This window comes from Hippopotamus amphibius, chromosome 8 (genome assembly GCF_030028045.1).
Source record: "Hippopotamus amphibius kiboko isolate mHipAmp2 chromosome 8, mHipAmp2.hap2, whole genome shotgun sequence".
NCBI classification, from domain to species: domain Eukaryota; kingdom Metazoa; phylum Chordata; class Mammalia; order Artiodactyla; family Hippopotamidae; genus Hippopotamus; species Hippopotamus amphibius.
This window is the reverse complement of record NC_080193.1, coordinates 101,507,411-101,520,669: the sequence shown is the minus strand read 5'-3', so window position 1 is coordinate 101,520,669 and position 13,259 is coordinate 101,507,411. Positions and strand designations below refer to the sequence as shown.

General features: G+C 38.9%; 1 protein-coding gene across 7 annotated transcripts in view; it reads right to left on the bottom strand.

Moving 5' to 3' along the window:
- Window positions 1-9,112, bottom strand: part of RAPH1 (Ras association (RalGDS/AF-6) and pleckstrin homology domains 1) — a 128,932-nt gene extending 119,820 nt beyond the window's left edge. For 3 of the 7 annotated variants that reach the window (XM_057745792.1, XM_057745793.1, XM_057745794.1), the window contains exon 1: window positions 8,762-9,112. The gene's annotated coding sequence lies outside the window, so the exon portion shown is untranslated. The remainder of the gene's footprint in view (window positions 1-8,761) is intronic. The other 4 variants (XM_057745797.1, XM_057745798.1, XM_057745795.1 and 1 more) reach the window with 3 other exon arrangements.
- Window positions 9,113-13,259: the final 4,147 nt, after the last annotated feature.

Here is a 13,259-nt window from a genome sequence, read left to right as displayed (position 1 = left end):
AATAAAATCATTATTTTGCATAAAAATAAGCCAAACCAGATAGAGAGAATGAGAGAGAGAACACTATGATTCCATACCTCAAATTCTAGAAAATTCAAACTAATCTACAGTGTCAGGTTGTGAGGAGAGAGAGGTAGGGGGCAGGATGACTGGCAAAAGGATGTGACGAAACAGAGGATAATGAAAATGCTCCCTATCTTGATTGCAGTGATGGCTTCACAGGTGTATGAAAACTTATCAAATAGTATTCTTGAATGAGTGCATTTATAGTGTGGAAATTATACCCCAATAAAGTAGAAAAAAAATTTTTTAAAACAAGTAAACCAGAAAACTTCACAGCAAAATTAGAGTTAGGAGTCAAGGCAGTGGCTACCCATGACAGGGCCGGTGTACAGAGAAGCAAATATGAGGAGGGCTTCTGGCGCACTGGTAACTTTCTCCTTCATCTGTGTACTGGTTATACCGGAATATTCAGGTTGTAGAAGTGTACACTTATGATACGTGTGTATATTGTTCTTCAAATACCAGTCTTTCAAAAGCAGAATGACATCTACATATGACTTAGCAATTCCACTCCTTTATCCAAGAGAAATGAAACATATGTCCACAAAAAAACTTGTACAAAAATATTCATGGCAGTTTTCTTCGCAGTAGTCCCAAATTGGAAACTGCCCAGGTGCCCATCAACAGGAACCTGGATAAACAATCTATGGTACACTCAGTATTCATACAATTAAATATATATACTCCACAATAAAAAGAAAAAAACTACTGATACACACAATAACATGGATGGATCTAAAACATCATGCTGAGGACAAGAAGTCAGAGATAAAAGAATACATGCATATGATTCAACTAATACAAAATTCTAGAACAGGCAAAATGTACCTGTGATATAGCAACTGTGGCTGCAGTTGCAGAAGTAGAGAGGAAGGGGAAAAGTAAAGGGTAGAGTTATGGAAATCTTTTCTATCTTGCTAGAGATTCGAGGCAAAAAATGCTCACTATGGACAGGGAAAAATTATGTCTATCAACACTACTGAATTACTAAATTAAATTTTAAACGGGTACTTTTAATTCACCTTGACTAATTCTTGAAAGCATAATGTAAAATCAGAACTTAAGCTTCTAAAATAAGCCAATAATTTCAATTGTGGTAAAGAATAAACTTTATTAAGGTTTCATTTTGTTGAAATTTACCTATTTTTTTCCCACAAACATTTCTCGCCAATTAGTAAGAAAATCAGAATGTCTTATCCCAAGTGCTTTATTTTTAAGATGGCTTCATACAAGTATATGATACACTATGAAATGGAACTTAATAGGAAAGACATTATTATCAACAGTACTTCAATAAGACTATATAGTGATTTCCAAGATGGAGGTGATTATAACCCAAGAAGTATGAGTGATGATCTATTAGGGTATAAGAACAACATATTAGGAGTTCTATTTATACTTAATCTTTATCTTAATACACATATGTATTTTAAGTGCAATATAATGTAATACAATATAATATATGTGTATCCTTAACATACAAAATGACACTGGCCTGTTCATTATGGCCACCTGTCAGTCACACATCATATATGTAAAGTAATCTAAGTATTCTGATACTAAGTGATTCTAAATATTTGGAGGGAAGAGTAATAGTATTTGCTGAATTCTTTTTCAAAAATGAAATAAAGAAAGCAGAACACACCTTTTTGTAAACTGCTACAAGAGACTTGTGTTCCAGGGAAGATATATTCTTACAGTAAATGATTTCCTTAATAAAAACAATATTTTATGTAAAAACTGCATTATATAATCCTTCATGAAGCGGCTGCTTTGACCTCGACAAAAGAAAGTTGGGGTGGAAGAAGTAAGGTTTAACCTCAAAAGCAACTACTGCAGTAAAAGAGAAGTTGAAGCAGAAAAAGCACCAAGTGTTACAGGGTGTGATTGATGTGGCTGAGGAGTGACCATAAGTATTTTATACCAAACAGGTTTACTGGTTGTCTCATGGCAAAGTATTTTTAAAGAGTTGTCAAATTTAATGATGAGTTAAGCATTTATCTTTTACCAAAAAAAAAAGTCTAAATTTGCTGACTTTCTGTGTTAAGTGACTGTTAACAGTATGCTACCTAGCAATTGTTTTTAAAAACAAAAACATGGTTAACCTCTGTGCACCTTAAAGGTAAATGGAGCATTTTAAAACTTAGTAAGAAAATAACTGTATTCCAAAAGAAGACAATGTGTGTCATCTTGAAATACTCATACCTGCACACTCTAAAAACAGAGAAACCATTTTCTAATTCTTTAAATACCTTCCATACATAGTTTCTGTGGATTCTGAACACATTTATTAAAAACATATAAATGTAAATCATCACACTGGTTTGCATAGGAACAGTTAACTCTGCTAGCCAAATCTGCATAACTGAAGAACAGAAATTAAACAATGAGTATCTCAATTTACAAAGTACAGCCAAAGAGGCACTTATTCTTTTGGGGAATATGTCCCTACATGAGCTGCCTTTTAGCTAAGACAAGCATTAAAACCAAAGTATCAAAATAAACAGATTTAAGATTCAGACTTTGGAATTTTTGTATTACTAAGCAGTAAAACCAAGATTTTCCAAACATAATGCACTATATTCATTATGCCTGCTTTAAAAATATATGTATTTATTTTAAAAACTTAGGGTAAACAAAAAGGTTTTTGAGCCATTACTAACATTTATAAAGCACTCTATTCACAGATAAAGGGGATCACTGATTCCCTTCACAAGTCTCTAAAGTCATTTGTTACTTTATAAAATAAACCAAATAGGCTGAGAAAGAATTGTTCTTTATAAATAAAATAAACATTAGATTTTTATGGATGCTTTCAGAGATGCAACACCAACTCTAAAGAATTCTTCAAATAAAGGCTTTCATTAAAACCTTTTTTATTGCATTTCTATTATATTTAAGAACTGAGAGACATTTCAAATGAGTAAAACCAGGTTCAATACTCCAGAACTGGGGATTTAAGACAGCATGTAATTATAGGGCAAATCAAGTAAGGTTTAGAGGAATGAAGAAGGCAATGAATTCTGTACTTGATATCAAACAGCTTCACAAAGGTGTGTGGCTGTGGAACTGGGACTCAAAGGATGAGCAGAATTTTGACTAGAAAAATTAGGGAAAATAAACTATGCTTGGAACCATGGATAGAGGCACATACAATCTGAGATTTGTATTTTCAAGTATTTTCAAGTATTTGTATTTTCAAGTCACATTATTAGTTATTTTGCTGTACTGACTTAGCTAACACTTTTCTTCACATATCAAACTTAGTAAGATCATTCTAAAAGTAATTTCCAAAAAAGCATTCAATTTTCAAGTACAATTACAAAACTCTACTTACTACTGTAATTCTACAATATTTGGGCCTCTTCAATATGTTTACAGTTCTAATTTTCTCCATATTTCACCATTCTTCACCGGGGGCTTACATTTTTAGTGCTACACAAATGACAAGACATCAATTATGTGCCACGCAATCTTGCTTTTCTCCTCATGTAGAGGGATGACTTGACCCTTCTTTTCCAAGCCTAACAAACCCCAGTCCCTTCTGTTCGTTTTTAGATGCTGCTCCCTTAAGTTACATTCTCTACTGATTCTTTGTATTCTGCACTTAAACTAGCATCCTCTCTATTTTGGAGGGGAGAAAACCTCTCTGATTTCTCCATTACGCGTAGCTCTGCAAAAGCAGAGTAACTATACATTTTACGAATAGCAGAACATATACTTTTTAAAAAGTCAATTTATAAGTTATGAGTGATGTATTTTAAGACATCTGCCCAAAAGTGTGGTAAATATTGTATCTTAAAATAACAGTGATAAGAGCATGGGATGAAGCTTAGACATCATATAACCTGGGGGGTTTCTACTACTTCACAATAAGACTTTTCCAGAAGAAATCTTACGCAGCATGCCAAATATATATATAACTGCAAAAGCACTGCTAATACCATTTTAGGTTCAAATATATTATAATTTATTAAAAACTCAAAGAGACAAATGAGGGTTAGAGATGTCAGTTTACAGGCTTGACACCGAAGCAACCCATTTATTTCTGTAAAATTTTGGTTTTATTTCACTCAGATAAGTAGTTGCAAGTAGGTAGCAGCTTTCGTTTTGTTAGTAGCTTTTAATGGTTTGCTTTGCAGTCTCAGGATATGCTTCAACTAAATTGATTTAAGAAATTTTTTAAATAAGAATTTTTTTCTTTCAACACGAGTTAGTAACAAGATCTAAAAGCTGCTTACAAGGTAAACAAGAAAAACCTAAAACTTGCAATGAGCTATAAAATATCTATATACTGTAATATGATACCAGGATTTAGTGTTATATGTTCATTTGTCATTAAACAAATTGACTTACACAGGATGAGTATACCCCAAAGGACTGGGCTTGAGTCTTGCCTGTAATTTAACGGAAGGCAGTTTATATGCTATAGTAATGTATTGTTTAGACAACTGTATACGAATAGACACACACAGGACTGAATTTGGAAAAAGCTTACTGCAAACTACAACTTTCCTTACCCATTTAAAATTCACAAATAAGCACAGATAGTAAAAGAAGCTTTATTCTAAAGAATGCTTCCTCCCCCTCCCCAATTAACCAAGAATAACCAATACAGCACTATTGTTTTCAATGTAAGAAAATTATATATATATATATATGTACACGAGGGTGCCAAGACCACTCAATGGGGAAAGGACAGTTCTTTCAAAAATGGTGCTGGAAAAACTGGATATTCACAAGCAAAAGGATGAAGTTGTACCCTTACCTAAAAGCATACGCAAATATTAACTCAAGATGGATCAAAGAGCTAAATATAATAGCTAAAACTATAAAACCCTTAGAAGAAAACACATGGGAAAAGCTTCATGACATTTAGATTTGGCAATGATTTCTCGTACACCAAAAGCACAGGCAACAAAAAATAGATGAACATCATTAACATGAAAAACTTTTGTACATCAAAGGACATTATCAACAGTGAAAAGGCAACCAACAGAATACAAGAAAATATTTGTAAATCACGGATCTGATACGAGATTAATATCCAGAGTATATAAAGAATTGCTACAACTCAACAACAACAAAACAACCCAATTTTTTAAACCGGCAAAGGACTTAGACATTTCTACAAAGAAGGTGCACAAGTGGCCAATGAGTACATGAAAAGATGCTCGACATCACTAATCATTAGAAACATGCAAATCAAAACCTCGAGATACTACTTCACACTCATTAGGAGGACTATCATCCAAAACACAGAAAATGACAAGTGCTGAGGTAAGGATGTGGAGAAACTGAAACCCTTGTGCTGGCAGGACTGTAAAGTGCTGCAGCTGCTATAGAAAATGACGTGGCAGTTCCTCAAAAATCCAACACAGAATTACCATGTGATCCAACAATTCCACTTCTGGGTATATACCCAAACCAAGTGAAAGCAGGGACTTAAGTAGATATGTGTATATCAATGTTCAGAGCAGTATTACAACAGCTAAAAGGTGGAAACAACCAAATGCCCATCTACAGATGAATAAACAAAATGTGGTATATACATACAATACAATATTACTCAGCCTTAAAAAGCAATAAAATTCTGATTCATGCTGCAACATGGATGAACCTTAAAGATATTATGCCAAGTGAAATAAGCTAGATATAAAACAAAAACAAATACTGCATGATCCCATTTATATGAAGTATCTAGAGTAGTCAAAATCACAAAGTAGAAAAGTGATTAACAGGGGCCAGAGGGAAAGGGGGTGGGGAGTTGATGTTTAATGGGTAGAGTTTCAGTTTAAGAGGATGAAAAAGTTCTAGAGATGGACAGTGATGATGGTTGCATAACTATGTGAATGTACTTAATACCACTGAACTGTACACTTAAAAACAGTTAAAATGCTAAATTTTATGTTGTATATTTTACCACAATAAAAAGACTGCATGTGTTATTTATTTTATTATGGTGGCAATATAGGAATGTAGTTAAGAACACAAGCTTAACAGTTATGCCACCTGCTTTCAAACCCAACTCTGCCACTTTAAAACTCTGTAATCTGTGCCTGTTTTCTCACATGTTAACAGAATCTACATCATAGGATTACAGCAAGGATGAAGTCAATACAAGTAAAGCACTTAAAACAGTACATGTCATAAAGTAGTTGCTTTTTATCACTGTGAGTTTAAAACACACTTTTAATGAGATTAAACTCAAACATCTGGAGAACCTCTGAAGGTCCTCCTCAAAATTCTAGAGTTCATTAAAACAGACTGAAAACCAGTGATTGAACCCAAATTTCTCACTTTACGGGTAAAGGAATTGAGAGTCCAAGACAAGTGATTTGCTTGGGGGCACATATCTTGTTTTGCTAATACTAATTTTCCTAAAATAAGAGTTTGAGATCAACAATACTAATGCTGACATTCAACTACTTCAGAACCAAGGCAAAGTCATGAGATTTTATAATGTGTATTCAAGAATCTGTGAAAAATAGTGATAGTCATCTACCATGTTAATCTAATAAATAATTATGCATGGGGTGGGAACCAAAAGGTAACAAAATCAAAAGAAAAGCCATTTTAATTATCTTCAAAGACAATGGTTAAAAACACAATCTTCCGAAAATGAAGTCTTAAAATATCTGTGAGAACAAACGATACTGATCAAGAGTTTGAGACACACCCAATATGTGCCCACGACTCCATACCTTTCAGCCAGTTACTCACTAGATACTCTTAGACCTCTGATTCTGAAATATCAGAGGCTTTTTCTACCAAATAGAACTAATACTCATCATAAGGAAATAGTTACAAATAATTCATTAAATTCAAATAGAAGAGAGAAGCAGTCCAAATAACACAAAATGTCTCATCCAAAAAATCATGTATTGAGCTTTGTAGACATTTCTGTACTTACTTGAATAGGCTAGATCTGGTTTCTGGGAAACTCACAACACAGAGAGCAAAATAACAGAGACAATCTTTGAAGGTCAGACTCAACAAGAGCTAAAAAAGCCTTTGAGCGTCTCTAATTTTGCCCTTCCCCCATTGCTCTTCCTCCTCAATTCCTCTCTCAAAGGAGAGCACCACCTCTACTAGGAATGTCCTCCCCCTCCCCATCTACATCAGCTGAAATCCTACCCATCCTTAAAGGTTCCAGTTAAATGCCGAAGCTTCCATGAATTTTCCCCCAGTGCTCCCAATTTAGAATTATTCCCTCGCCTCTTCACTTCCTTATTTTGCACCTCTACTTCAACATTTTATTATATAATGCATTGCATTACAATTACCTACATTCACTTTTCCCACCTTCCCCCAAGAAAATCTCGGGAGCAGTAGGCTAGGGAGGAAAGGAATTAACATTTGTTAAACACCTGGGTGCCCTGCAACGTGCTAGACATTTTGCATATATTATCTCACTTAATCCTTTGACAACCCTCTCGAGAGATAAGCAGGTGGTCTTAGTTATTCTCATTTTACCGACAGAGAACCGAACTGTTGAGAGTTCATAGCTTATCTAACATCACACTACCAGCCAATTTCAGTGCTTACGGAGCAGCTGGTTTCCCTGGCTTCAAAGAGCTCTTTCCACCACTATATGCTGCAGTCTTGTTCACTTTATGTCCTCCACCCTGCCTAACAGATACTCGGTATTTCATAAATACTTGCTAAATTTAATATTCCTAGGGACTCACCACTACCCTTTTAATACCCCCACCACGCCCCACCCCAGCCGGTTACCTTTACAGTTCCTTTACAGCGGACTTTACACACAGGCAGCTCTCCACATCTCCAAGGCAAATGCTGCAGACAACAGCAACCCTTACCCGGAGGCTAAGGGAAGAACCGTTCAATTCTCTCGGATTTCCCCAACTGCTCTTCCCACAGAATATATGAGATGCACGTAGACAAGTCACATTTGATGTAACGCTTACACCCTTCCCCAAAGCTCTTATTTCATACTAAGCCACGTCTTCATGCTTACAAGCAATGACTTATGCGGTTTCCGGCTCACACTGTGGGGACACCCTAAGACGGTGTCTGAATAAGAAATCACACCTTTCAAGCCGTCTTAAAACGAAGGCATCCTAATACTATTACACTGCTTTCCTTCTCCTCCCCCCCGCATGAACTGCAGTTTGGATTTCCGGCGGGAATGCACACAGACACAGAAAGAAGAGATGGGCTCAAAAGCAACAGAGCAATTACTTAGCCTGCTTGATTATAAAGAAGACACAGAAGGCGCCCCGCCTTTCTAAATCTCTGCGCTGAACTCATTTACGAAAGATGGGGGGCACCGAAACCCGAGGAACCCCAGACACCGAATCACCGGTTTCCGTGGCTAGTCGGGGGAAGAGTCCTTTGCTTCCCTCGGTCCCGGGCCACCAGTCCCCGGTGCCGGGTCGGAGAAGCCCAACCGCACCCTCCCCAGGCGGCCCTGCATCTCATTGTCTCCCTCCGTCGCGGCCCCCAGGGGCGCCGGGTGCAGCCCAGGCCCCGCCGACCCCCACCCACCGGTCAGCCGCCTGCCGAGCGAGGTCCAACCAGCCCCGGCCCCAGCTGCGACCCCACCCCAGGCTCGGCCGTCCGCACCGCGCCCGGATGGCGGGCCGGGCGCCGGGAAAATGGAGGCGGGAGCGACGGCAGCGCTTCGCAGCCCCTCGCCCGGCGGGCCCCGAGGGCGAGGCTGATGAGCACTCACCGCGGCAACGGCCCGGTCCCCCGGCGGGCCCGGCTCCGGAGCGGCCCCGGGCTGGGCAGCCGCCGCTCGCGCTCGTCCAGCCGGCGCGGCGCTCCTTCCCCGGAGACGCCGCGCGCTCCCTGACTGACTGACTGACCGACCGACCGACCGGGCGGCGGCGGCGGCGGGGGCGGGGCGGAGCGCGCGGCGGCGGTGGCGGATCCGAGTGCCGCCGCGTCCGGCTGAGACGCAGAAGGCGGGGCTGAGGGACGGGCGGCCGACGGGCGGACCGACTCGCGCCCGGCCGCTCGCTGCCCCCAGCCCCCCGCCCGCCGCCAGCCACTCACTTCCGGCGCAGGCAGCCGAGCCCGCCCCTCCCGGGCGCCCGCCGCCCGCGCCCCCTGGCACGCCCCGCTCACCCCCTGCCCCAGGCGCCGGACCGCACCCAGCCGGGGCCGCCCGCGCTCCGCCTTTCCTCCGCGCGTCCCTGGGAACCGCCTCCAGGAACCAGTGAATCAGAGAATGAATGAGTGAGGGAGGAAAATTCCGGTGCTGCTGCACTCCCGCTCGCTTTTCCTTGGAAGCAGGCCCAGCGGCCTCTGTCCGAGCGCCCTGGGACACACTGAAGCCTTGAGCACGTGTATCAAGGACTTGTCTACGAGCACCCTCCTGCTGGAGTACTCCAAGGCTCCGGCAACCCATCAGATGGGGTCTTGGGCACTTCAAGGACCGTTGTCGTTGCAGTCTGTGAGGCCTTTTATAGGAAATCACATTTTGGCCAACAACTCTCTCTGCAATTTCATGCACTATTTTAGGAAGCTTTTAGAAATTGGACATTTCAATTATCTTCAATTACTTTTTAACTTTGCAATTTGCTTATCTTGCGTTCTTAATTTCTTCCTCTCTCTCACACACACATTATTGAAATGGTTCTCAATCAGCAAGCTCTAAGTTACTCAGATACTGCTTATTTTGATGTAGTCTTGACTTAGACTTTTAAATTTTACATCTTTATTTTGATCTTCTTAAGTTGATCAAAGGAAGGAAAAAAAACTAGAATTAAATCATTTTTGCCTGGATATATGCAAAACAAATTTGTTGACAGCATTAAAACAATTAGTAAATCGGGACTGTGACCTGGAAGTAGTTGCAGTGAACGTTCCTTTTTCATGTCTTCTCATCTGCTTGCTAAGTAAGAGTATCTGTTTCTTGAATTTTCACAGATAAAGAGCTGACTGTACATTTCTGAGTTCCTGGCTCCCTTTCTAAGAACTGGAGTGTTCATTTCTCTGTCCTGGGGCCAAATCCTGGTTTGGTTAATTGCATTCCTTCTTTCGGATATTCTTGAGGACTTTGAAGTGGTTTGGTCTCTTTTGCACAATGTGTTCCAAACTGGTACACCATCTGTTTCAAACTGGTGTTTAGAACCATACAATACACTCACTAGTTGCATTTCACACGAGATATCTGTACTTTTGAAACAGAACTGTAGTTTTGTATTTTAAGTCTAGAAGGTGCTTTAATATTCTTGTGAACAATAATGTAATCTCTTATAAATGAAGATGCTGCTGCTGGTCAATTCCTGTAGCCTTCTGTTTCTTTCTTGTGGAATTCATCATTCATTACCTCTAGTTATAATTATTTCGATAAGTTATGATCTTTCCTAATGAATGTAATACAATAGTTTCTTCATCCTTTTATCTTCCATAACGTCTAGCATGGTACCTTGCATAATAAATAATTTTCAATTAATAAGTGCTTTAAATTGGGAGATTGGGATTGCCATATATACATTACTAATAAAAAAATCAACTAGTACACTTTAAATATATGCAGTTTATTGTATGTCAATTGCATCTCAATAAAAGTTCTTAAAGAAAAAAATGCTTTAAACATTTTGATAAGTGATAATTTATTAAAATCTGTCCATAGCTTCTCGCCCATTTCCCTCATGACCAGTTTGTTGGGATTATACACACCTGAGTGTGAAACCTACTAAAGCCGTATTCTCATCAAATGCTATTATAAGGCTGTGTGATAACTGCACAGGGAAGAAATTCACTTCATTGAAACCTCTAAAAAATAGATCATTGAGTGTTTTGGGGTAGCTCCTAGCTAATTCTTTCTCCTCCCAGTGCTTAGGTTGGTCAAGGCCAATAAGAAAACAGTCATTTTCAGCCATTGAGAAAAATGAGCATGTTCTCATCAGTTGCTTTAAACTATAAAATCATTCATTCATTCAACAAGGGTTTGTTGAGCTTCAATTAAGGCCTAGGAATGCAAAGACAAGAAAGACAAGACAAGATGGTTCCTGCCCTCAACTAGCACACACGGTCTAGTGAGTAAAGGTGGCAAAGAAATCACAATTAGAACATGGAGTCCATTCCCAGGTCAGGAAAGCTTCCCCAGGGAGGGGATTCTTGAACTGAATGTTCAGGGACAGAGAGGAGCTAGCCAGGTGAAGAAGGAGGAAGCAGGCGTTTCAGACAAGGGCAGGTATAGAGGCACCAAAGAGCACGATGACTTGGAGGCTCTGAAAGTAGTTCCATTTTGTCACGAGAGGTACAGAGCCAGGTCCAAAAGGTGGGCGGAAGAGGGAGAAGGGTCTCATCAATAAAGGGGCTCATGTGCTAAACTAAGGAGTTTGAACTTCATACTTTGGGAAATTAATAATAAATATTGAATAATACAAAGAATCTTTGGAATATCTTAATTAATAAATAAAAATAAAATCTTTAGAGTATTTTAAGCCCCAAAACAACCCGGTTTGTGTTTTGGAGACCGGGGAGAGCAGACTGGGGGCAAGAATAGATTAGGAGTTGGTGGCAACAACCCAGAAGAGGTATGTTGCTGGTCTCCATAAAAGCAGATGCAGTGAAATGGAAAGGAGGGACTAGAGGGGGAAATATTAAGGAGATGGAATCTATAGAATTTGATGTATGATTGGATATGAGGGATTGAATGAGAGGGAGATACTTGGGATGACCCACAGGATTCTGGTTTGGGAAACAGACTGGGTGACGGTGGCAGTCTTCTCTGAAATAGAGACCGCAGAAGTAAAAGCAGGTTTCAGGGGACTAACTGAGTACCTGTATGAGAAAGAGTAGTATCATAAATCCAGGCATCTCAAAGGATCTTAGTCCATCATTTACCAAAGTGTGTTCTTTGAAACTCTAGTTCCACGGGATTGTAATATGTATAATTCCAAAAAAATAAAAATTCCCTTTAATCAAATTATGTGAGAAATGGTAAAGTTCGATGAGTTTCTAAACTAGAGGGGTTTTCAGTAGTTTTAATGTTAATATGCACAGCGAATTTCTAAGAGGTAACTATCCTATACAGCATGTCCCAAATGTATTCGACCATGAAATGCTTTTTTCAGTGAAACATCTCCTAGGACATGTGTTCTATAGAATAGACCTTCGGGAATGCTGACCTAAGCCAGATTTTTGGTTTATAGTAGAGAAAGTTATAGACCCTAGAGATGAAGTAACTTGCCTAAGGTTAAATAGCCAGTGCTGAAAGATATTGGCCTAGAATCTGTATCTTCTGATCCCATCACATGTTCTTTCCACCACATAATGCTTTATGAGCTACACACTCATTCTAGTGCCTTCAACCAATCCTGGGGAGAAAAATACTGTAAAACAATTATAAGATATATCCTTTTTTTTTTTTAATTTAATTTAATTTATTTATTTGTTATTTTTTGGGGGGTACATCAAGTTCAATCATCTGTTTTTAGATATATCCTTTTAAATGAAGTTCCAAATCAGTAATTTTTAAAGCTATGCTAATTTTGAATGATGACTACTTTACGAAGATGAAAAGATTCATACATTGGAAAAGTGGGGCCAGTTATTTCCTTAGTATGATCTTTCTGATAATTCAGCAGGAGCCTTGTAGAATTAAATCACCTAACTAAATAAGACATCCATCTAACTGCCCTAGCCCTGAGGTAGCTTTAAATAAAACAAACTTTCAGGAGTGGATAGAAATAGTAAAACTCTCCCAGAAGTTTTACTGTTGATTTCCACACACACACCCCCCCGCTCCCCACCCCAACCTCATACTGAAGGAAAGGACAGATTCTAAAATGTGCTGAGACTATGAAAATCCACACCAGGTTTTGACTTCCTCTCTGGCACAATTCCCCTGATTCTCAAAACTCTAATAGCTAATGGATGGGAAGGGTTTTATATCCTAATTTTCAGAGTCCTATTTCCCAGAGGAGAAGTTTTAGTACTTCCTATTCTTAGAAAAATGAGACAAATTGTTTGTTCCCAAGAGACTTCTTAGGACTATAGGACAGCTTTCATTTTAAGAGTAGTTTCTATAGATATTACCTTTGAAGCTAGTTATCACTGTCTTAACTTATGATTCAGTAATTCATAAAGTATTTGTTTCATTTCTAAAAGCTGTATTCATTTTTAGTAGGCAGATCAAGGACCATCCCATGTAGTATAATGAATAAGTTTTTACTTGAAAAAAATCAGTAGTTATAAGTAGTGGAAAGAAT